This window comes from Camelus dromedarius, chromosome 30, assembly GCF_036321535.1.
Source record: "Camelus dromedarius isolate mCamDro1 chromosome 30, mCamDro1.pat, whole genome shotgun sequence".
Classification (NCBI taxonomy): domain Eukaryota; kingdom Metazoa; phylum Chordata; class Mammalia; order Artiodactyla; family Camelidae; genus Camelus; species Camelus dromedarius.
This window is the reverse complement of record NC_087465.1, coordinates 15,836,833-15,863,071: the sequence shown is the minus strand read 5'-3', so window position 1 is coordinate 15,863,071 and position 26,239 is coordinate 15,836,833.

Sequence of the window (26,239 nt, the reverse complement as noted above, 5' to 3'; positions counted from 1 at the left end):
ATTATAAAGTATTTCAGCTAACTAATGAATAAATATTGATAGAACTTTAAAATCAACAGTTTTTCAACCTCTATTTGATAAATGAATCTAGGTAATTATTATCAATAAGGGAGCTGGTCAGATATTATATCATTTTTGTTGGAATTATGGCACATCACTTATGAAATATTTTTGCCAAAAACTTAAATGTAACCAACTTTATTGTTTTTTTCATCTTTTCTAATCACAAGTTTACAAGACATACAAGGGAGGAAGAAACATGTTAAATAACACCCTAAGGAGGAGATTAGCAAAGTCCAGACTGTGGGAAACTGTAGGCCTAAATCCCAGGTTCTTAAACATAAAAGTTGCAAGGGGGTGGAAAAACAGAGAAATAGGCAGCAGATCCTGTAAATCAAATGAGACTTAAGAAACATATTGCCCCATTGCAACATACAAAGTTAATTTGGATATGGTTTCACACTAACTCTTTAAAATATTATAGGACAATCATGCAAACTGATTGGATATTTAATGACGTCAGGGAATTAAAAGATTTTAAGTGTATAACATATTGAAATACAGTTCAAAAAGCCCTTCCATTTAAGAAATACACACTGATGTATTTATGGATCAAAGATATGTGGTCTGGAGTTTTATTTGAAATAATTGGAGGGAGGGGGTGTGAGGGTTATAGATAAAATCTTTTGGGACATATGTTAATAATTATGGAAGCTGAGTGGCAGGTGAGTGATTGGTGTGTCGGGGGGTTAGTATGCTATTCTCTCTGCTTTTAGTATGTTTGAAAATTTTCATAATAGAATGTTTACCCAAAAGTTCAGGGAAACAAGTGAATATATGCTTACTTATCTGAGAAATGTAGCAGAAATATATTTAACAGCTGCGTATCTTCACTGAGACAAGTCACGCTTCTCCCTATTCAAGAAAATTCTGTTAAGAGATGAACAGGGGGAGACATTTCCTCCATACATGAAACATCTTGTTCTCATCCACTCAGACCTGAAAGGGAGAATGAAGCCCATTCATGTAATTTCCAGACACTGCTACTCTCATAAAATCAAAATTCCTTCAGAAATAGGCTTTTCTTTGTAATCTGGTATTAAGTGGTCATACTATTTTGCCCCTAAATGGAAAGTCATTAAAAAATTCAATAACTGGTTAAATGTACTCATATATGGGCTATTTTTGGAACACAAAAGTGAAAAATTATATCTGGACACAAATTCTTTTCAGTTAACCTCAACTACAAAATAATAATAATAATAATAATAATAATAATAATAATAATAATAATAATAATAATAAAATAAACACTGAACAACAAAAGAGCTATTAAAATTATTGCTGCTTATAGCATGAGGAACACGATGATACATTAATGATTTCTGCTAAAATATTAAAATCCTTTGCCATCAAGTCAAATCACCACCTTATTTAAGGGATCATTTTTATCCAAGCACGCATCTTATTATAAGAACGTATTATATGCGTTAGCATTTGAAATGTCTCTTTATTTAGTATATTGTGAAGACAATAGTATTCACTTTTTTATAAGGCCATATTTAAAGTAACTTTTATCAAAAGAGAAAAAATCTTAAGAGCTTAACACATGGAATCAATGCTCTATTTTAACCAATAAAATAATATCCTGTAAACTAAGAGAAAGAAGAAACCATTAACAGTAATACTAAGCTTGCTTTTGTTTTGAACAATTTTTGAGTATAAATTTTTCATGTGCTTTAAAAATTATATTGGCAACAGAGATCAAGTTTTAAAGAGTGAGGAGACCGTCAATAGCATTAAAACACTTCCTTGGACCAGACTTTAAGATGTTTCATGTGGTATTCCTGCAGTTTCTCTTATCACATCATATAGCTTGTTTAGAATATTGGAGATTCTGGCCTTATTGAGCCAAAGGAGGAAGACGTAAAATCTTGGCCTCAAATCTCAGATCCTTTAAAAGTGTACTATTTTCGTATTTCATTTTTAATGTTTAGGTCATTTCTTCTTTTAGGCTGTGAGTTTAAGAATGCCCAAAGACTGCATAACACGTCCACTCAAAACCAATGAATGATCTCATAAAATATATATGCAGTTTGGAGAAGGTATCTTGTTCATTTTATATTCCCTTCATGATTCTATAATAAACATGAAAATATGGTTTATTATTTAAAAAGCTATGTATAAAAGATTTGGATAGGAAAAGAAGCAATAATTGGGTTCCAAAGTCTTTCATCTCTAGATCATTAGTAACCAATATCTCGTACTCAAAAGGGCAATGTATTTACCATCTACTCATCATTATCCTCCAGAAAAATAGCACTTACGTGTAACAAAGAGTGACTGGTGTATCTTAGATTTACTAGGTAATTGGCAAAAAATGAACTATGATAATTTTTGGTACAATCACAAATTAAAGCAGTATGTTACTCAGCTCAAACTAACGATCTGACAGGCAGTGTTGTCTGGGAGACTCGGAGGTCTCTCCCTATGTATCTTACTTTCAGATGCAGTTTGTTCTGGGCTTTGTAGTAAACTATAGCTCCCTTTTAATTTTAATTTTATGTCTATATTTTAAATTCCATTCTTTTTCTTTTATAGAGTTAGATCTTTTTTATCAGAAATATTGTGATTACCAAATACCGACAGAAAAACAGAAATATTTAAGGAAATTTTAGATTCTATGACTAAAGTTCAGGTAAGAAGAAAGTGGCTCCTTCAAAGGTAAATTTGCTCTCCTAAGAAAAAATATACGTTATTTTGATTTTCTAAAGGGAAGAAAGAGTTCAAACGTTACTTTGGAAAAGCTTACACTTAGGTTGATTTGTTTATTAACTTTGATATAGTCCAATCTAATTAATTCTGAATCAAAGCCTGCCAAAGGTAACAAATAGCATATGCTGGGGTAAGGTGCTTTATTCAGAAACTTGAGTTTTCCCTGTTTCCAGATGAAAATTGATATCTTCCTGATTTATGACAAACTTTTACAGGAAAAAAATGGAAAAGTGGAATGTGAGGCAATCATTGTTTATGAATGGTATATATTTGTATTCATTATAATTACATAAACCCAAGTACGTTGTAGAAAAAATAAAAAAGATACCTCTTTAATAGTCATATCTTTTAACTGAATAACTCTTGTAAGCCTCTTAAGCTTTATTACTCCTTATATTTTTGACCATATATGCGTATGTGTGTGTGCATACATTTGCATTATTGTTTGAAAATCACTTCTATCCTTCCTTGAATTCTCTCAGTAGTCATCTTAATTATGTTCTCTTCTCACACAGACTTGACAATAATCATTAGTAAGTCCTAACTAATGAAAACACACACACAAAACTGTTCTTGATCATTTGATAACTGGTTATATTTTCATCTGTTTTCTTAGTATGATGAGCCAGGATGAGATAGTTAAATTTACTGTACAAATTGTTCTCAAATACAAATTAACCAAAAGTGATGATGCATGAATCTAAAATCAAAGACTCTAAATTAAGTAGTCTATGATTACGTACATTTCCTTTAAACATGAATATGATGAATGTGGCATTTCTGAAGGACATTAATATTGGGGAAAATTGATGTCATTTAATTTGTGAATGATAATAAAGCCATACTTTATTTATGCCAATAATTCTTACCAGTACTACAGCTAATTTTTATACTGAGTATGATTATTATAACTCTATTCCTCATTGACCTTACCCAGAAAAGGAATGAAGGAATGCTTTGTGGTTCTGGATTTCAAAAATGAATGCATGATAGATGTGCATTGAGACTTAATTAGTGGCACTCATTAATCTGTATAAAAGTAGAATTTTATAATGGATGAAATGTAAATGTGGAGTAAGACTTCAGTATCAAGTAACTCCATCGTGGCAGACATATACGTTTAGGCATTACTGTGAATGTTACTTTAACTCTTTGTACCTGCTTCTCAGTGATCAAATTAATGCCACCCATGTGCCCAGAGAAAATTAGACAGTAATTACATTTTATAGCTCTTCCTGGGCATTGTAATATATTATCAGCATGAATTACTTCATTAATTCTTAAAAACAACTTTGAAGCAGAGAAAATATCCTTTATTCCAAGTAGGGAAATTAATACTTGGTGGCAAAGCTAACTGAACAAGGTGGTAGAGTTGCAAGTATGTTTGTCTTGAAAGTGTTCGAGTTCGTATGCTTCCAAGGCCTGTGTTTTAAAACACTCTGGTATTCTGAGTAGTCAATGATACTAACTAGAGCATGCATAATTTTACTGTACCCAACAAATGCACTATTTGAACAGTGATATTAGAATCACATTTGACTTCTTAACATCTGGGTCTTCTCCTAGACTTGCTCATCTTAGTAAATTACATACCATTCAGTCAGTATTTTTCAGTCCCAAACCATGGAGCCAGACTTTACTCTTCTAACATCCTACATCGAATTCCTTAGAATATTCTGTCCGTGTGCCTTTAAAATAACTGGCTGATGTATTCTGTTGTATTAAAAATATACTATGTGTTTTTCATTATTGTTTTTATTTTGCATTTAGGCTCTGATATGATGCTTTATATTTTGTGATTTGATCAAATTGAATCAGTTAGGGAACATATTATAAAAGTTCCCTTATCAAAATTTAATTTGTAAAAAATGATATACTAAACATGCATAGAAATGACTCCTCAATTATAAATAAAATGTAGCCTCTAGATTTCTTTTAAGATTGTGCTTGTCTATATTTCAACAATGATCTTTCACAAATAGGTTTATTTGTGCCACAAAAATAATCACATTTTACATAGCATTCTTAAATGTAGTAGGAAAATAGTGTTTTTATAGAAAAATAATTAAATGATTCTTAACACTATTTTTCACTTTGCACAACGTGCATATTGATGCTTTTACTTCAAAATGTGGAAAAGATACATTGTGAGAGTCTATAAACGTGAAAGAGTTAGGAGGGCACACATTTAAAATTGCATATCAACTCTAAGCTATTAACACTGGGTGCCTAAAGCACGGTGTTGAAAATTCTTGCCTGTATTCGGAGTCAGAGTGAAGATGGCCCTGACTGTTCAGTGCTGACTGCCACAGGCAACAGAGAGGAGAATGGCAGTACGACACACATTCACTATGTGTGAACACGGAAGAACAAAATTCTGACTTTTTAAAAAAAAACTTCTAAATAGTAACTTCCATTAAAGAAGGGATATACCTTACTCATCTCTGCTTTCAAAATATTTAGCATAGGTTTTATATATAATATTCTCATATGTTGAATAACTCAATACAAGTAAGAAAAAGTAAAAATCACTCACTCTTTAAAACTTACTTAATCTTTTGTAACTTGCTTTTCCACTAACAAACATTTTTTGTGATATTCATTCATACTGATGCATCTGGCTGTAATTCAGTTATTTTCACTAATTCTCAGTAGACCTATGGATGTACCACACAATAGAGCTATACTTTTCCCATTGAAGAAGACTTTGATATTTTCCAGATTTGCTGTTACCTATAATGTGGCTACATTACCTACAATCTGTACATAAACACATCTTGCACACCTGTAAAAATTCTCTAGGATGTATGTTCAGGATAAGAATTTCTAAGTCATAGGTGAACTCATCTTTAGTTTTGCTGGAGGAATGCAAAATTGCTTTCCAAAAGGTTACACCAAGTTTTGCAAACACACATGTCATTATAAGAAATCTTGTTCTGCTACATCCTTGTTAACACTGGTACTTTTAAATTTTTTGCCAATCTGGTGACTGTGAAATAGTATGTTATTGTGATTTTAATTTCTTTACCTAATTATCATTCAGATGACACATCTTTTCATATTTTTATTGCTTGCCCTTGTTTTATTTTCTGTAGAAATCTGTTTGGAATCTTTGTTCTTATTTTGATTGGATTTCAAATTGACTGTAGGTTTCTCTTATTGATTATAAGAATTTACTTTTTATTCTTTGTACTAACCCTCTGGTTGTTACCTTTTTAGCAAATTTTTTTTCCCAGTTTATAGCTTGTCTTAACTTTTTAATGGTACCCTTAAATATGCTTAACCTTTGAAGTTTATTGAAATAAAATGGATCCTTTTTTTGTGTATTCATTCACCATATATTCAGTAATGTATATATTACTAAATGTTGTAGGTACCGGGGATATAGCCTTGAACAAAGCAGATTAAAAACCTCTACTGTTACAGGACAAGGTATATAGTATGAATGTGTTTTGAGGGGTGGTGTCAATGAATAAAATAAACAATGTGTTAGATGGAGATATCGGATAGGAGAAAAATAAATCAATAAAAGAGAGTTATGACTGCAGGGATAAAGGGGTGCAGTTTTAGGCAGAATTACTAGGGAAGGTTATCCTGAGAAAGTGATATTTGAATAAATACTACAAGAGGTGAGTGGTTGAGTCATCCAGATATCAGATGGAAGAGTGTCTCATTCAGAGGGAAGGACAAGTATAAAGTTTCTTGGGGGGGGATGTGTTCTGCTTGTGAAAAGGATGGAGTAGGTTAGAGTAACTGGAAAGAAAGATTAAGTGGTTTGGGGGGACAGGTTGTCAGATTCTGTAGGACTTTGAAGACCATCTTAAAGCCTTTACTTTTTATTCTGAGGTAGCAAGTTATTGGACAGTTTTGAGCAGAAGAGAGACAAGATCAGACTAATGATTTAATGCATTTTGGCTTCTGTATTAAATATAGGTAAAGAGGGGCAATGATGGAATCAGGGAGACCAGTTAGAAAATTTTTATACTGATCCAGGGGAGAAAAGACTGTGGTTTAGACAAGGGTAGTAGCTGTAGATGCGAAGAATAGTGTTCAGATTCTAAATATATTTTAATGTCAACTGATAGGATTTGCTGACCGATCAGGTATTGGTTATAAAAAAAAAAAAAAAAGAATCCAAGATGTTGGCCTGAGGAATTAGAATAAAGTTGCTATTTACTGAGATGAAGATTGGGGGTGGGCTGTTTGGAATAGGGGAACATAAGGGCTTTGATTTGGACAGCTTTAATTTGTGTTGTCTGAGGAAATGGAAATGTTGAATAAGCACTCGCATGTGCCTGCCTGGATCAGGGTAGATGTATAAACTGAAGTCACCAGCACATGTGAAACCATGAAAGTGCAGGATAGAAGAGAGGTTTGAGAAGCAAGATATAGGACATGCTAATATTTAGAAGTCAATCGATGATGCATATGCAGAAAAAAAGGTGTGGTGTCCTGGAAGCCAAGTGAAAAAGTGACAAGAGTGATTAGTCGATGCTTCTTAGACATCAAACCAGATGCCATTTTTCTACTCGGTCTTCTCTTCTCTGTGTTAAACATATCCAGATTGCATAAATTTTATTTTTTACTCTTGTTTCAAGTCACTTCAACAGTGCAGTTAATTTTCTGTTTTTATATTCTCTTTATGTGAGATGTGACATAAAGCTTAGTACAGTGGATGAAAGCTCTGATACTCAAGCTAGTCTGCTTCTACCCCTGACTGGCTGGGTAACCCTGGACAAGCATAACTTCTCTCTGCCTCAATTTTCCCATCTGTACAACAAGAATAACATCTCATAAGATGATTGTGAAGCCTATTTGAGATCTAAATAAAGTTAAGTATTTTCATTATTGTGAGTTGATGAACTTGGCATTTAATTCAGGCCTTCAATTACAGTACTACCAAAAACTAAATTTAAAGTGAAGACGGGTATGCAGGGAATCAAGGCCAGGGTTATGAACTGCATGCATGGGAGAGCACATGGTTGCCAAAAAGAAAGTGGAGGAAAAGATAAAAACATATATAAGACTTTTCTCCATAAATAGTGAATCTTACTTTTAAGAGGGAAAAAAAAAGCATTTATTCTTTTTTAAATAAAGGGAATCTTGGGAAATTTGTGATCGACCTCAAAATGATGCCGGCTAATTGATTGCCAAGTACTATTTAGATGTCCTGTCTATGGTACTTAGGCACTTTGCCTCTTCTTACCCTAGAATTTATTGCACTGTTTGGTAATTCCTGATCATTTGTTGGAATTCCAAACTAGACTGTGTGCTCTGTGTAGATGGGAGGTTTTTTTTCTTCTTCTGTGCATTATGGTATTCCCAATCCCCTATTCAAAGAATATTCTGAATACAAATTTTTGAATGGATTTTGAGAAGAATGTTAACAGACTCACATGTAGAGCTGAACTGTATTGTTTTTCTGACCTATCTATGCAATGACAGATACTGCCATCCCCCAGCCTCAAAATTGCCAAATATTCCAAAATCTCAATTTTTTATAAAGGTACAAATAATAAAGCTGGAAGAGTCTAAGAAAACATGTTAAATTAAGTGGTTTGAGCAGAAAACTAAATTTAGGGGAAGGAATCAAAACTTTGGAAAAGAAAAGTGAATATGAGAAGGGAATATCTACTAACAAATAGAATTTTGTTGCATCTGCATGATTTAATGTGCAAATTATTTTTTACTTAAGGGTGACCTATGGTTTGTGTATATATCAATGGCCACACAAGGAGACATATAAGGGAAGGAAAAGAGAGCTACACTAATAAATAATTTTTTAAACTTTCAGATTTTGTTATTCACATTTACCAAAAAAGTTGCTATTTTTCTCTTACAGAATACTTGGAAATTGTGATGGCTTGAATATTTTATCCTTCTTCTAGTTCCTTTCATTTTCTAAATTAATAGATTTTATCCTCTCCCAGATGCCTATCAATAACAGTTAAAACATAGACCTGGACTACATAATTCTCGGGAGACTTGTTACTCCAAATAAAATGGCTTTAAAATAAAAACAGAAAGAGATCAAGGAAAACATAATGAAAATGAAGGTGAGATTCTCTGGTGTGTTGCTTGACTGAAGAAAGCCATAGGTAATTTCTTAGAAGAGATCACCAAATAAAAATGATGAAAATATAAATAATGGAAAAAATGAACAATATTTCCTGAAGAAGAAACTTTTGACTTTGAAGGCGCAGATGGAATTGATAAAGTTAGAGCCACAAATAGAAGATAACAATGATTTGTAAGCACCATGAAAAAAAATATACCTGATAGGAGAGTGGTAATATCAAGTTAGGTGGAAATTTCCAATTTTGATGGTGGAAGCATGAAAGAAAATATATGGGTGCAAAGATTCTATACAGGGTAAACATTAGATCTTTATGGGAGGATAATCTAAATGAATGTTTCCAAACATGGCTTATCTTCACAATTATATGGGGAGCTATTTAAAATGACATTCATCCCTTGGCCTTAACCTTCTGCATTTAAGTGTTTGGGATTAGGTTCTAGAATTGATAGATTTAACTAGTGTTAGTTTTTAGATAATTTTAAAACTGCCTGCAGATGGACATATGGGAACTGTTACTATAAATACTTGGCCAGATATAGGTCATGAAACTGAGCAGCAAAGAGCCAGTGATACCACGGGGACCTTCAAATATCTGTGAGGTACTAAAAAAAATTTTTTTTTCCCTTGCTAACAACTTCCTAGCTCAGGAGAATAAGGGGAAAAAAAATAGGAACTGCTAATGTAGACATAAATGAATCAGTACAGAAAATCTGTTTTATCAAATGATAATGATGTGACTTTAAGAGAAACTTACTGTATCATATGTGGGTGTATGTGCTGTTACACATGGTATTCTCAATACCTATTATAAGTGAATAAATGAACTTGGGAAAATTATTCTACAAAAGATTCTCAAAATGGTGCTTTGACAATACAATCATGAATGACTTTGGTGAAAAAGAACACGGAGAATTATCCATGAACACCAAAGTCATTTAATACGCACAGATCAAAAATAAAAATAAAAATACACCAAAAAATTCAAAGAAGAAAAATTAGTGAATATGAGAAAACATTAGCAGGTGTATTTCAGAACAGAAATTGGAAGATTAATTCTCACAATGTATTATCATTTTCAACTGTTATAGAAAACAAAGCTTTTGGTTATACAGTGAGCAAGATTGTGAAAATTCTTCTTCTTGAGCCAAATACTACAATAATAAACCACAAAAGAGGGAAAGATTATCTTCTTAACTTCACCTTTACTTCCATTTTTTATGTCAAGGAGAAAAATCTTCATGTTGAAAAGGTGAAACTAAAATGATGAAGAGAAATAAAATTCAAAATAGTTGAAGAGATAAGAATGGAAAAAAAGTGTAATAATTCTCCAAACACTTCACTTTTCTGGCTCAGAAAGTATCTAATTTAGGGCACTGAGTAATTTTGAATATAAGATCAATGCCAGTAATCTTTGAGGAATTATTGATAATAGGAGAGCTGCCATGAGAATAAAGAAAGGCAAATGTCCAAGTTTCTGAAAAGGTTAGGCAGTGTCTTAAAACTATAGACCAGGGACCTTGACATTTATACTCGGTAAAATATCTGAAGGGAATACTAAATGGATGGATGGTTTTTGAGTACTGAGAAAGGTCATGATTAGCACCAGTCAGCACGTGTTCACCAAGAATAAGATATGGCAGACTGTATTCATTCCCCATTTTTGACATAATCTCTAGGTTGGTGTTTTCAGAGTACTGATATAGAAATAACCTATCTGGATTAACAAAGTATTTTTATCATTTTTTTGGTACAAGATGGAATTGAGTGAACTGGATAATAATGGTGATAGACAGAGTTGCTATTAAATGACCCACCTAATGAATATTTATTAGTAAAATAATATCATCTTTAGATATAAAACTACCTTAATCTTTTAAAGCATTTTTCCCCACTAATATGAAGGAAATATTAGGTGACTGCAATGGTAGGTGGTCCAAATTTCATGTCGTGAGTCCAAGCAACAAAGATTTTATGTACTTTCAAGTATGGAAGTGACATAGTGGTAAACCTCAGCATGTGGCATTTATAAGATCAAAAAAATAGCTGCTCATCATGTAGACAGTTGCAGCAAAGGGAGACACAGGATCTCTTTATGGTCTAGGAAAGAACTTTAAATCTGCAGACCTTGGTATGATACAGCTCATGCACCAATGGAAACTGTTCAAAATGGTCAATACAGTTCAAGATCAAAGACTAAGCAGGCAATTAGAGTCATAGGAGAATACATTTTAGCTTGAAACATTCTTAAGACAGAAGAACCAGAGAGGCATTGTAACCAAGGAAATCAAGTTGGAGTTAGGCGTAATGGTAACTGTGTATGGAGCCAATGTAAAATTCCAAAACATACTAATGTCCAGGTACAGAACATGATTAGAAAATAATCCTACCAAATCTGAGTTGTTTTTAAATTCTATGGGCTTTCAGGCTTTGCAAAGCTAGAATCTTATGTATATATGTTGTTTATTGTGGTAAGAAACATACGACATAAGATTTACATCTTAATCATTTTTAAATATTCAGCTTAGCAGGGTTAAGTATATTCACATCGCTGTGAAACAGATTTCCAAAAACGTTTCATCTTGAAAATATGAAATTTTATGTGCATTAGTCAACAACTTACTTTTTCTTAACCCCCAGCTATTGGTAACCACCATTCTACTTTTGTTTCTATGAATTTGCGTCCTTGAAAGACTTCATACAAGTGGAATGTTGCAGTATTTGCCTTTTGTGGTTTATTTTGCTGAGCATAATATTTAAGGTTCATCCATGTTGTAGCAAGTCAGCATGCTGGAGACCAGGAATGCCGATGTGTAATTTTAGTCCTAGTGTGAAGGTTTGAGAACCAGGAGAGCTGATGGTGTAATCCTAGTCTAAAAGCCGGAAAACTGAACACCCAAGAAAAGCCAGTGTTTTGGTCTAAGTGTAGAGGCCAGGAAAGACCAAGATTCCAGCTTACGTTGTCAGGCAGGAGGAGCTCCCTCTCGTTCAGTCTTTTTGTTCTATTCAGGTTTTCAACTGATGGGATGAGGCTTATGCACATCAGGGAAGGCAATCTGCTTTAATCAATGTACTGATTCAAATGTTAATCTCATCTAGAAACTGCCACAGACCCATCTAGAGTAATGTTTGGTCAAATGTCTGTTCATAATGTGGCCCAGTCAGGTTGACAAATAAAATTAACCATAACAGTAGCTTTGTAATATGATTTGAAATCAGGAAGTACAAGTCCTTCAATGTAAAAAAAATGTTTCGGCAATTCAGAGTTTCTTAAGATTCCATATGAATTTTAGGATGAATTTTTCTATTTCTGAAAACAAGTGCTATAGGGAAACTGGTAGAGATTTCACTGAATTTATAGATAGCTTTGGATAGCATGAATATGTTAACAATATTAAGTCTTTCAATCCATTAACATAAGATATGTTTTTATTTACTTGCATCTTTAATTTCTTTCAGTAATGTGTAGTTTACAAGATTTTATGGTTATGTTTATTTAAAAATTGTATTTTTTTGTTGGTTTCTTAATTTCATTTTTGACTTATTTATTAGAATGCATAGAAATGCACCTTTTTTCCCTCTGTGTGTATGTGTTAATTTTGTATCCTGCAACTTTGCTGAATCTATTTGTTAGTTCTAACTTTTTGTTGTGGGATTTTTAGGGTTTTCTACATTTATGATCATGTCATCTATTAACAGAAATCATTTTACTTCTTCCTTTCCAATTTGGATGCCTTTTTTTCTTTTTCTTACCTAATTGCTTTGGCCAGAACTTTTGATACTATGTTGAATATATGTGGTATGAACAGGTATTTTTGCCTTGTTCCTGAACTTAGAGGCAAAGCTTTCAGGTTTTTTTTTGTTTTGTTTTGTTTTGTTTTTTTAACCATTGTGTATGATGTGAGCTGTGGGCTTTTCATTAATGAACTTTATTGTTTTGAGGTGGTTTCTTTCTATTATTAGCTTATTGAGTGCTTTTATCATGAAAAGGTACTGATCTTATCACATGCTTTTTCTTCGTCAATTGAGAAGATTAAGTGTTTTTTCCATCTTGTTAAAATGGTGAATTACACTGATTGATTTTTGCATGTTGAACCATCTTTGCATTCCAGGATTAAATTCCACTTGGTCATGGTGTATAATCCTTTTAATGAGCTGCTGAATTCAGGTTGCTAATATTCTATTGAATATTTTTGAATCAATATTCACCAGGGATTTTATCCTGTAGTTTTCTTTTCTTGTAGTCTTTGTCTGGCTTGGTATTAGGGTAATGCTGCCTTATAGAATGAGCTTGAAAGTATTCCCTCCTCTTCACTTTTTGGAAGAGCATCAGGAAGATTGGGGTTAATTATTCTTCAAACATCTGGTAGGATTCTTCAGTGAAGCCATCTAGTCCTGGACTTTTCTTTGTTGGGAAGTTTTTGTTACTAATTCAGTCTCCTTACTAATTATTGAGTAAGGAGTCTGTTCAGCTTTTCTACTTATGATTCAGTTTTGGTGAGCTGTGTGTTCTAGGGATTCTTCCATTTCTTCTAGGTTTTTAATTAATTGGCATACAGTTGTTTACTGTCATATAGTTGTTTGAATTTGAGTAAATCTATAAAATCTTCATGGACGAAAGAAACTTAAAATTTCTCCTTCAGAAGTATTTTTCAATTTATTTTTTAACAGACTCCAACTTAAATTAGGAGAATCTTTGTCTATTTTAACTTTTTTTCTAGGGAAATCCTCATTAAATAACAACAATGATTTACTGAACAGCTAAAAAGTATTACATACTTTATGAGTAGTGGGTTTGCAATCACTGTGACCCACATTTTTAACTTATATTTTTATTGCCCTTGAATTATCCTTTATTGTTCTATTTATTTAGTTATTTCCCTACTTAAAAATGCCCTTTGAGAGGTGCCACTTCATACAGGAATTCTGAGATCAATGCATTTATAAACCTCTATGTCAAATGTTCCTTGATAAAATGACCAGTCCTTTTGTTTTTTATATCTTTTTTATTAAAAATATCTATACCTCATATGTATTTTATTTCAACAATTCTCTCAGGTTTCTCTAAAATTTAAGAATATCTGATTCTAGTTAACATTGTCAAATTGACTAACCATGTGATTTTTGCTCATAATCTTGAAACCATTTTGCTTATTATTGCAAAAATTATGCTTACCATATGCAGACTTCATGTCACTATACACAGCAACCAAACACAGCTTAGAGTATGTCATCTCCCCAAAATTAGAATGTAGCAACTTTTTTTGGCCTAAGTCTTTTTCATTTTAATTAAAGAGCAGTTTATTGAATATTTACTGTATTTTTTGTAGTCATTGTAAATGAAATAAATACTATGATGATGGAGGACACTAATTTTAGTTGGTAGAAAATAACACATCAAATTACCAAAGAATTATGAGGCACATATGAACACAAATAGTGTGCCTTAAGTTAAAAAAAAAAAGATTTAAAATGTAAGGGAAAGACTGACATTCATTGTAATTATCTTTTGAAAGTTTCAGGGAGGTAAGATTCAAGGTCCTTGTTGGAAGTGTAAGATTTGAATAGATGGAGAAAAATGATGGATAATTTATTGTTTGGAGAAACAGTAAGATCAAAACCCCAAAGAATGAGAATAGCATGGCAAGGGCAATAAATACTGTTCAAACTTAGGGAGCATCAAAGATAAATTCCAATTCATAAGCTGATAGAGGAGTAGACATGAGACTGGGGAAGAAATAAACATAAGTGAAATATGATATATTAGAGAACATTGCAATATATGGAATATAAAGTGTAATTATGTACATATGCATGTATTTCACAAATATTTGTTGAACATCTACCATGGCCAGGACCTTTGCTAGGTGGTTTTGGCATCCAGTGATGAACAAGACAGGCAAAGTCCCTGCCCTCAATGAGCTCAATTGCCACTGTGGGACCACATCAGGAAAAAGAAGTTCAAAATGGAACATGTAATAATTGAAACTATCCAGAGGAAATACTTGGTTAAATTATAGACATTCTCTATTATCACTCTCATTATAAAATTGCAGCTTTCCCTACTTTTAAAATTATTAGACCATTATTGGCTTTATTATTATTTTATGAGACATGAAATTTTATCAACAGAGTGCATAATATACCTTATATTGTGGTAGATTTTATGTCATATTTTACGATTGACTCACATGCAATATCCACCTCACCATCCATCACTTACTTGCCTATGGTTTATAGCCTGGGATCATTTTGTTTTATAGTTTTATTCTTTCAAAGATGCAATCAATCAACAATTATTTATTGACTGGGTGCTCTATGTTTAGGTGAGATTTAGGGCTGGGCCTTGAAGAACAAAGATGATATGGAGAGATATGACTGGCAGCAGAGTAGATAATAAAGGCTTTATAAGTAGAGGAAAAGTTAAAAAAAAAAATCCAAGAAACAAACAGGGAGATAATCCAGCTTAAAAAGGAGGGAGGACGTTAGCATGAATTAGGAGGAAATCAAGTTGGGTGTACCATGGGGAGCCTAAAAGATTATCAGAAGGGTTTGAACTTAAGTCACTGTGTAATAGGAAAACAGCAGACTTGTATACCAGTAGAATTGACCTGATAAAAGTGGAATTTTTAGGAAAATTTATAAGGTTACTCACCCATTTTATTTCTTGTCTATCTTTTATGAAAATAAATCAACATAAATTAAAATGATAATAATGAGAACATTATATTTTACATCCTGCTGAATGTGTACTGTCCCGCAGTGTCATTCAAGGTGTTACCTGGAAGGATCCATCAATTTAGAATCTCCAATTTTGCTACTATTGTCTCCAAAAAACATTTAATCTACCAAATATATAATCTATATATCTCTCTATAGGAGATATATATATATACACACATACACACACCTGTGCATAGACTCTCCAAGTTTACATATGTGCTTTACATAGTCTTGCAGTCAATTTCTTTCTAATATTTTTGTATTATTATTTTTTGTGTTAGCTTAATGAGTTTCAATGCCAAAAATTACAGTGAATGTGAATAGGTATTTACCCCAAACTATGTTTTAATTACAGTAAAGGCATTTAAAGCTATGTTAATAATAAAAGTCCTAACTCCATGGTCTTAGAATTTATAAAATACATTTCTTCCTATTTTTTTAACGTAAAAGACTAGTGAGATAATAGAATTGATTTTCTGAATAAGTTATAGTATTTGCTCATTTTGGATGTTTTAATTTGGATAAGAATGTAACAGATAATTTAGAAAAAGTACGAAATGATTTTATGATCAGATTAGTACAGATTTGATCAGTGCTGACAAATCTCTTAACCAGGTACTATTACCCAATCTTCCTACCCATGTCCACACCAGATGTATTAATCATTTCCAAATGATGCTGGATTAAGCTTCAGAATTCTTTTCAATACAGTGATAATCTATTATTTTTCTCTCAGTTCATTAAAGTTGGTATAGGAGATAAAACAGAATTCTTCTTTTTAAACTAGATGATATTTTGATATGTTATGAAAAGTCCTAAAGTTCTTTCCGACTTAAGTTGAAAATTATTACTGGAACATCAATGTACTTAGATTTACAAATGCTGCATGAGTTTGTTCCAGTTTATTTGCCCATATTAATTTGGGAAAAACTCCTTTCTCTTAGGATAGAAAAGAAACATCCTTCATACTCTTTTAAACTCATAGCAACTTCTGCATTAAGTTGTAACAAATCAAAGCTCAAATTAATGTTTAACAGTATCATGGAAAAAATTGAAATCATTCTCCTAATTAATATGGTAAAATGTATAATTTATGAGTTTCTCATATTGCTCTTTTAAAAACTTTAGATCTTTTTAAAGTACATGCTTGCATTTCTATTAGTGACTACAAAAATGTAGTATTAAAATATAAAACGATAAACAGCAAACGTGGAAACAAAGAAAAACCCACGGTATTCCCTGAAAGCTCCATGTGTCCTAAACATACTTATTAGTCAGGGACATATACAGTCAGGATTGTCCAGAAAAACACACACACAGATTTTTAAGGAATTGAAATTATGGGGTCTGGCAAGGCTGAAATCTGTAGAACACGCCAGAAGGCTGGTAACTCAAGCAGGATTTAATACTGCAGTCTTGAGACAGAAGTTCTTCCCTGGAAAACTTCAGTTTTTACTCTTAAAGCCTTTAATTGCTTGGATGTGGCCCCACCCAGATTATCAAGGACAATCTCCTTTAAAGTCAGTTAATTGCAAACCTCAACCATATCTATAAAATACCTTCACAGCAACACCTAGCTTAGTGTTTGATTTAAGAAACTGGGTTCTCTAGCCTAGCCAAGTTGATACATAACATTAACCATCACAATATGCTACTGCATTTCCTCCTGTATGATGAAAGTGAGAAAATAAGAAAAAAAAAAAAAAAGCTATGCACACAAAAAAGAGTGGAAATGTTTGTTCCAGATGGAATGTTTAACATTCATTATAATCAATGGAATGGAAATTTAATGTAATTAATGCAAAGTTCAAGTTCAGATCAAGACACAGACTGAGCATCTACATTTTGCTAGCCACAAAGGCTCTGGAATTTGTCTGTAATATAGTCTTAATGACTTTACAGTCTAGGAGACAAGCACGTAGATTACCTTCAGCATCAAGTGGCAAGTTTGAGAGGCTATAAAGGAGCAACATTCCAAAAAACACATATAATATTGGTATATTTCAGATCAATACACAACCCTCACGGGATATTCTAAGGATAAAAAGTTTACTAAGACTTTCTTTTTAAAACAATCCTTAACAATTCCCAGCACATAAACTTAGCTCTCCCAGAATTTAATATAGCTATTTCCACATTGGAAGAGAAAAACAGTGATTTAAAAAACTCAAGAAAAGGATATTATTAAAATATTTTTACCCTGTGAGAGAGGCGCATGAGGAAAGACCATGTTACTGGGAGTGGACTGAGCATAAAACTCTGCCCACAGCAGAGTCCCGTTTCTTTTCTCCTTCTTTGGCCAGCATTCTATTGACAGAAACTGTGACAAGAAACTGAATAGTTGTGCTGTTCCCAGATTGGAGAGCTTGTATTTGTAGCATTCCCATCCTTTGTTAGAGGTAAGAACTAGCACAAAGTTGAAGGAGGATACCATTATCCACTGATGGTCTTAACGATCATATTACCCAGATAATCTTCTTGTCTTTCTTCTCCAAAACTCTTGGGTAGGATCCAGGAACAGAGAGAGGTGCCGAATTACTGTATTTGTTATTGTACAGAGCTGTAACTCAACCCTCATTCTCCTTCATTATTTTTTTTTTTCAAACCATCAGGGCTAATTGACAGCAAGCCTTTCTATCTAGATTTGTTCCCATTAGAAGTCCTGTGTCCTTGACTACACAGGTAAGGTAAGAACTTTAATTACTGCTGTAATTAGATGTGTTCGAGGCAGCTGTGCTTTGGTTTAACCAAAAGTAAAGCTCAGAAATGTGCTATCTTTCTGCAACATCGATAGGGATGCTGTGCTTAGTGTCATTTTTCTGGGCAATCAAAAGCATGGTAAGTAGAGAAATAGCTTCAGTCTGAGGGAATTTCACCCCCTCTCCAATTCTAATCACCACCATCACTTTTTCCCTCATCAAATATTTATCTAATTATTTATTTTATAGCAGAGTCCTGTGATCTGTAAGGAAGATACTATGAAAGAGACTGGGTGGCTTTGAAAAACCCATAGTCTCATTGTACTAAATGACAACAACAACAAAACACAGAAAAACACACACTGTGTCACACTGACAAAACAGCAACTTAATTACGTATGGTGTGTTTGTATTTGACTTAATGTCTGTTAACAAAACATATTCAGATAAGTATGTGCCACCAAAATGTACATGGTTTTCCACCTGCACTGATTCACCCCTCCCCTACCTGATCAATAATGGAAAAAAAGAAAACTTTTTTACTGAGATTATTAATATTCCCTAAATATAGTATATAATCTACCCTCCATACCCTAGTGTCTTGCATTCATGGATTCAACCAGCTGCAGATAGAAAATAGTGTAAAAAATTCCAGAAAGTTCCAAAAAGCAAAACTTGAATTTGCTACATACTGCCAACTATTTACATAGCATTTTCATTATATTACATATCGTAATTAACATAGAGATGATTTAAAGTAAATGCGAGGATTGTGTAAATTGTATGTCTGCATCCCATTTTATATAAGGGAATTGAGAATCCATGCATTGTAACATCCATTGGCTAATTTCTGGGTTTTTTTTTGAAAAATAAACTTTATTATGCTTTGTAACTTTTGTATTTCTCAGTATTTTATCATTTATTTCATTGTCTTTGATAAATAAACCATGTAACTTTATTTTGCTAATTGAGTCTCCTGTTTTCTGTTTTCCCTCATTCATTCTCCTCCCCTAGAGAGAATTTTAACTGTTGACTAAAGTCCCTGCGCTGCATGAAGTAAAGCTGTAGCCTAGTGTAAAGAAAACAAAATATTTAATTTAGTTGCCTGGTTTGGAAATTAACTAAAACTAGGATTTACTTATAAGAAATGTAAACTTGTTCTAGATCTCTCCATTACATATTAATTTCCTATAGGCCTATACTTTGTAATAATTTTTAAATGAAATTAACCTATGATATATAGTAATTTAAAATTACTAGATCATCTATAATACATCAACTTATTAAAATTTTAATTTTGTTTTTGTGGTGTTTATACTTGGTTTCTGCATGTAGATGTTGACCCAACAATAAAACCTCACTTTTTGATTTTCCCCCCGAATCTATAGGATTCAAATGTTACCTAATTCTCTATATCTGGTACAATTCATTGGTAGTCTGAAATATCATCATCCAATCTGGGGAATTGGAATATTATTTTTAAAAAGTTAACATTCCCTTCCGGATTTATCAAATCCTTCATACTTCTCTTCTGAGTATATTTACTGTTCCATAGTAATTCTGAAATCTATCCAGGGACAAATTCCAATTCATTTACTAAAAATCTATCCAGGCACATATTCCAATTCACTTTTTAGGGCTTAGTACTACTGTCAGGGAATGAGTCTCCATGGGTTCCTGTGCATTAATTTTATTTTTTTCCTTACTGGAGGTACTGGGAATTGAACCCTGCACCTTACGCTAAGCATGTGCTCTACCACTGAGTATACCCACTCCCACTCCAGAAGTTCTTGTTTTGACCTGAAGGTTCCTGGCCTGGCTTTACCTTTCAAGTCATCCTTTCTTGTTGTTTGACCCTGAGTAGTTTTTTCAGCCTGCTTTTAGCTCAGTGGTCTAGGAGTCTAAAAGTCACTTTTCATTTTCAGTTGTTCTGTCACTGTCTATGTTAGCGCAAGGCAGCAGTGTTTTCAACCACAAAATTCCCTTAGAATTTCAGTTTTTTTTTATCTCTTATTGTTCATCCTGCCAAGATACCCAGAAATCTTTTTAAGCAAGTCCTCCTCCATCTTTGGCTTCTTGTCAGACTTCTGATATGTAGAGCTCCGGAGAATTTTAGCCCTGCTGTTTAATGGAGAAGATCTGTGAGCTGTACTCTTCAGATTATTAGAGAACTTGATCTGAGTGAATTTCTGAGGCAATCCTTAAATCCTCAGAGGTACTAAAAATGATGCCATATTCCCACCTTGGATTTATAATTGCTCTGAAGCCCATTCTCACTGAGAATCTTGGAGAGCCCTGAAATATGAAATGTTTTATTTTTGAACTTCACAAGACCTGGCAGTTTATATCTCCTTTTAATTTCACTTGAAAACTAAACACTAATTTCTAAACGCATTTCTTTTCTCTCTCATTTTATCAAAATCAGTGAGAAGGAACCAGATGGGAATTTAACTAGTCTGCCTAGAAATCATTTCAGCTAGATCATCCAGTTCATTAGGTATATATTCTATCTTCAACATTATCAAAAGCAAAGTGTGGTTATACTTTTTGCCACTATGTAACAAGGGTCCCCTTTCCTCCAGTTTCCAATAATATTTTTCTCATATCCTTTAAGTCATCACTAACAGTCTCCCTGAGTCATCAAATATCTGTTAATAATTTCTTCAAGGCTCTTTAATCTTTCCCTAATACCTTCCTCAATGTCCTTCTAGCTTCCACCTGCTACCTGGACCCCAAGCAACATGGTTTATATTTTGTTATGATAGCACCCTACTTCTAATTAACAAAATTGATTGTGATTATCTATTACTACCTAAAAACTACCCCAAAACTTGGTGACTTAAAACAAAAGTAGCATTAATTTTGACGATGATTTTCCAATTTGGTGAAAACTTAAGAGAAATCTCTCATTTCTGCTGAGTTTAGTGTCCACTGGGGCAAAGGTTAGGGACTGTTCTCTCCTGAAGACTTGCACATTCACGTATCTGCCTGTCGATGCTGGTTGTCAGTTGAGACCCTAGCTCGGGGTGGTGACTGAAATACTTACATACGGCGTCTCCATTTGACCTGGCTTCCTCACAATATGGGGGTTATGTCCCATGGGCAAGCATCCCAGGAAGAGAGCCGGACAGAAGCCATATCACCTCAGAGGTTACAAAGCATCGTACCTGCCATATTCTATATCCACCCAGTGAAATAATTTTAAGGCAGGGGAAACAGACTCCCTCATTTGATGAAGGAATAGCAAAGTTCTGAAATGGCAACTGGAATTGAAAATATTACTGGGATCACTTTTGGAAAATTCAATTTGCCTGCCTCATCTAGGCTTCATTGATGCATTGCTATGTTTTCATTTATTACCTGTGTTTCAAGTTCTGATTTTCTCACTTATTTCTAATTCTTGTTTCCTTTTTGAATTTTTACAGTTGGCTATTTCTTTGCTGACATTACAGTTGAGTTTCACGGGATAAAATAAGTAAATGTGAGGCTCAGACCATCATTTTAAACTGGAAATTTTTTCATTTTACTCTAACCAGCTATTTTTATGATTTTGAATTAAAATCCCTTGCCTTTTATAATTATAATTTTATATTAAAAGTGAAAATTGCATTACAATGCGTAAGTGAAATACCACTAATTGTGCTAACGATAAAAATAAAATTAGCAACAAATAAAAACTTAAATAATAATTAGCAAATCATATATGGATAAGGATATCAAAATTATCTAGTATAAAAAAATTCTTACTAAATTCTTAACCAAGAACAATAAATCATTTAAAGTCCTAGAGCAACCCAAAAAAACAATAGTAACAAATGTAAAAAAATTCTAATGAGGGGCAAATTAATCATCGACTACATAATTCTCTTCAAACTGTCATAATACTTCAATAATATTTCAAAAATACTTTTTTCTATACTCTGATTAAAACTAATGCAGTAACTTCTGCTGACATCTTAAATTCATTCCTTGGTCCCTGGAAACACTTCAATGTGTGATAAGGTGAAGTAAATATATTAGCTCTGGATAAGATATTTCACCCTTAGAGTGTCAGAGTTATATGGAATTAACCCTACAAACTTTAACAAGATGCTTATAAAATAATCTTGAACCATACATAAATCTAGTCTGGTAAGGAGAAAAACACCAATTCCACTTATCTTCTGCAATATCACCCTAACACTTTTGAAGCTATCTTGAGCTTCCTTAGAATTATAATGTTCACAAATATAATTTCTGCATTATCATACTTAACCACATATCACTTTTTCATTTTTAATGAAATTTACATTTTCCTTATTCCACAAGTGTTTTCATTTAAAAACTAGAATAAAACAAAATAAATAAATAAAGTAGAATTATTTATAATTTAACTGAAAGAAGTAATCATGCTATAATTTTATCACAATCTTTCTATTTAATTACTTTCTTGCTCTTTTTCTACCTCCCTGCCTCTCTTTTTTTCTTTTTCTTTTTGGCTTTCTTTCTCAGCTTTTGTATATAATTATTATACACAGCATTTTTTTAATCTTTTTAACAGTCACTGAGCTAGAATATTATGATAAAAATTTATATATATTTAAATATGATAATATGCTAAACCTACATTTAAATAACTTCATATGAGTCATTTGAACATATGACGTTTATATGCCAGTTTTATATGTTTAAACATCCATTATCATAGATCATCATGCCTCTCTTATTGGAAACTGATTTTTTGCACTCATTTAGCATAGCATTTTAGCTGGAGATTTTGGAATTGGAAACTACAGATGGATGCTGGTAGTGAGAGCTTATGTGTACCCTCTGTGTATCACTTAGGTTCCTCCAAAGAGAAGAGAGGAAAAGAGTAAATCATGATGTCTATCTAAAGACACTTAATAAGTGAATGTATTTCTGATTATGAAATCCACTTAATTTAAACAGTTAAAGTATGCCTTCTGCCTTCTGAAAGAGCACACATGATTTTAGAGGAAAATGGGTTGCACCAGTGACTTTTATATTAGAGGGATGTTTGCTTCAAAATACGATTTATATATTATTTTAAAATTCTTGAGCTACGATTCAGCCCTCACTTCATTTATTTATTCACTTATTTTAATGGAGGGACTGGGGATTGAACCCAGGACCTCAAGCACACTAAGCATGTGCTCTGCCTCTGAGCTATACCCTCCCCTCAGCCCTCACTTCAAATCATCATCACACTCCCAGTGTTTTCTGACTTCTTAAGAGCTACCAAGATAGTATGCCATGATCAAAAACCAGTGTGCTTGAACAAGTTAACTGCTTAGTAAAAACACTATCTCTAGGAAAAAAAAGAGCTGGTCCAGGGACAACTGTCTACAAGATTTGTTTTGTGGAAGAATATTTTTTGTTCAAATTTCAGATATTAAAGGGGAAGCTTAGATAGCAAATGGTACATATTTCAAAGCTGCTTTCAAACAGAGAGGTTTCTTTCTATTACCATTACCTGAATGAGAAATAAATTGTAACGGCTAACTGACCAATAAATGGATTTTAAATGTGCAATTTAGTTGGAAGTTTCCCCTTTTTCATTTGAAGCCTGTTTTGATTACCATTTTTCAGAAGCTTTCAAATGTTTACAATTTATCATAAGGGCCTTCTTTTATACAACACAGTGCCTCCTTCCAGCGGGCACATCCCAGCATGACACCAGCATTTATAGAGGGGGGATGACTCCTAATAGCCTAGTTTTTCAACTGCAAGTGGAATAAAGGCTAATTGCAGCAAACCACCTCAGTTTAGTAAAACTAGAAGTCTCCTGGCCAGTCAGACAAATCCATTAGGATTTTATTGGGTCCTAAAAAGAGTTATGTGATTCCCTAGGATCCAATCCTTGTCAATCAGGCATGGTAAATTGGATTCTTGAATAGGGAAATCCCTTAGGGAGAGTAGATGTTATCTAGATCAGATGCAGTGATTTTTTCAACTCTGTGCTCACTAGATTCTGTTCTCTCTTTAGTGAACCAATAAAACCATAATAAGTATTGATTAACCCATTACTGAGCATTATCCACTGGCTTCTGCCTGGCTGTATTTAAACACTACATTGTACTTTCACGGGGCCACTGTACAGACACTCGCCTTGCTTTGGCCCGCTTGCCAAGATGGTACCAAGTGTACTTCTTTTTAGTGCAAGCTACATAGTTCAATCACACTACTTTTGGCAGTTTCCAAGGTGTTCTGCTAGTTTTCTGAAGAAAGAAAATCATGCAAATTTACTAAATTGGTTCTTGGTACAATCAAACTTATGTGTAATTCAAGCGTTTGAACATTTTCAAATCTTAGGTACTGTTTTCCACCAGTGGAAAAAGGAAAACCCTGTTACAAGACCTAAGAAAAATTTTCATGTTGAGAAAGAAACTATCTTGTATGTTAATCTTACATGTGTATCTTTGGACAAATTATATAGCCTGCAGATCATTTATGATGTCAGTCTATGGAGTTTTTATTAGCACACAGCTGATTTCATTAACTATTGAAAATGTCATAACATTCAGGAGACCTCAGAACTGCAGTCTTTCTGATGTTATGATGTTTTAGTGGAGGCGTTTAAGATTCTCTTGTAAATTGACTGTTCGTGAATGAAGATAAAATTTCTGGCAGTTTTGATCTACAATATGTTCAGAATTTCCTTCTGAGTACCAGCTTTTTTGCTGCTCTCTGGTCTTCTTTCTGTGTGCTACCTAATAGTTAGAAATGCAAAGATCAGCCAGATAAATTAAGTTTGATTAGAGGGGACAAGGTCACGTGCTGAATGGAGACAGGTCAATCTCAGGCATCAGAGCAAAAAACACGTTGTTTTTTTTACATTTGCATGAATTATTATGCTTTTTTGAAACTATTTTATTTCATATTTATTCAGACTCCATATGCACTTTTTAGGGAAAAAAAGCATGCTTTGAGAAACTGATGTATGTTTATGTTATTTTTGAAGTTTATTGTTTCCAAGCCTTTACTGCCTTTTGTGTTCATTATGGAATAGTCATTTGATCAAGTGATTTTCAATACATTGTCAAAATAAATTACATTCACTTCATTAGATGTACAGGAAGTGTAGCTAAAGCAGGGACAAGTATTAATTTAGGACTCTGCAGAAACTGACACTCCATCTTATGACCCTGAGGCTGCATTATTCAAGATACCCCGTGATGGAAGGAAATCTGTCTCCATAGCAATTACCTAAATCTTTTATCAGTCATTTCTGGAAAGAAAATTAGAGCAATTGTGTCAGGATGGTCATATGGGCAGAAATTGCACACTCATTCAAACCACTTACGTCTCTGACTTTGTCCTTGCTTGATCGCTGCTTTTGTTTACTACTCTGTGTTTGAAAGCTTGATTGGACATGAGCAGATGTGCCAAACTGTAACCACAAAAGGTTGCCCTTTTGTTTTCTTCTCATTTCTTTCTTCCTTCCTTCCTTTCTTTGCTCCTTTCTTCCTTCCTCATTCTTTTTCTTTTCTTTATTTTATTTTCTTTATTTTATTTTCTTTCTTTCTTTTTCTTCCTTTCTTTTTTTCTTTCTTTTTCTTTCTTAGTAAAACTACTAAATTACACTGCTTATGTCTATTAAGCAAATTACTCAAATTAGGCTAACAGTATTAAGAAAATTCAATTTGATATAGTTAAAATAATTTGCAGCAGCTCTTCCTCCTCATTAGCATTACACTTAGTAAGATCTAATAGTTAGGTGATTGCCAACTTGTAGAAAATAGTGCAGAGAATGTCCCTCTTCACTTCCATGACATTTGAAAGTTAATTGATTAGATAACTGATATCACACTAGTAAACTTGTCCATATGTGGGGCCATTGTCTAAATGCGATTTTATCGATCTAGTCTAGAAGTTTTAAAAATATTAAAACAAATTAATAACCAAAGAAAGAGTATTATTAGATGCACCATGGGTAAAGCTTCAAAAATCCCTCTGAACATTTAGA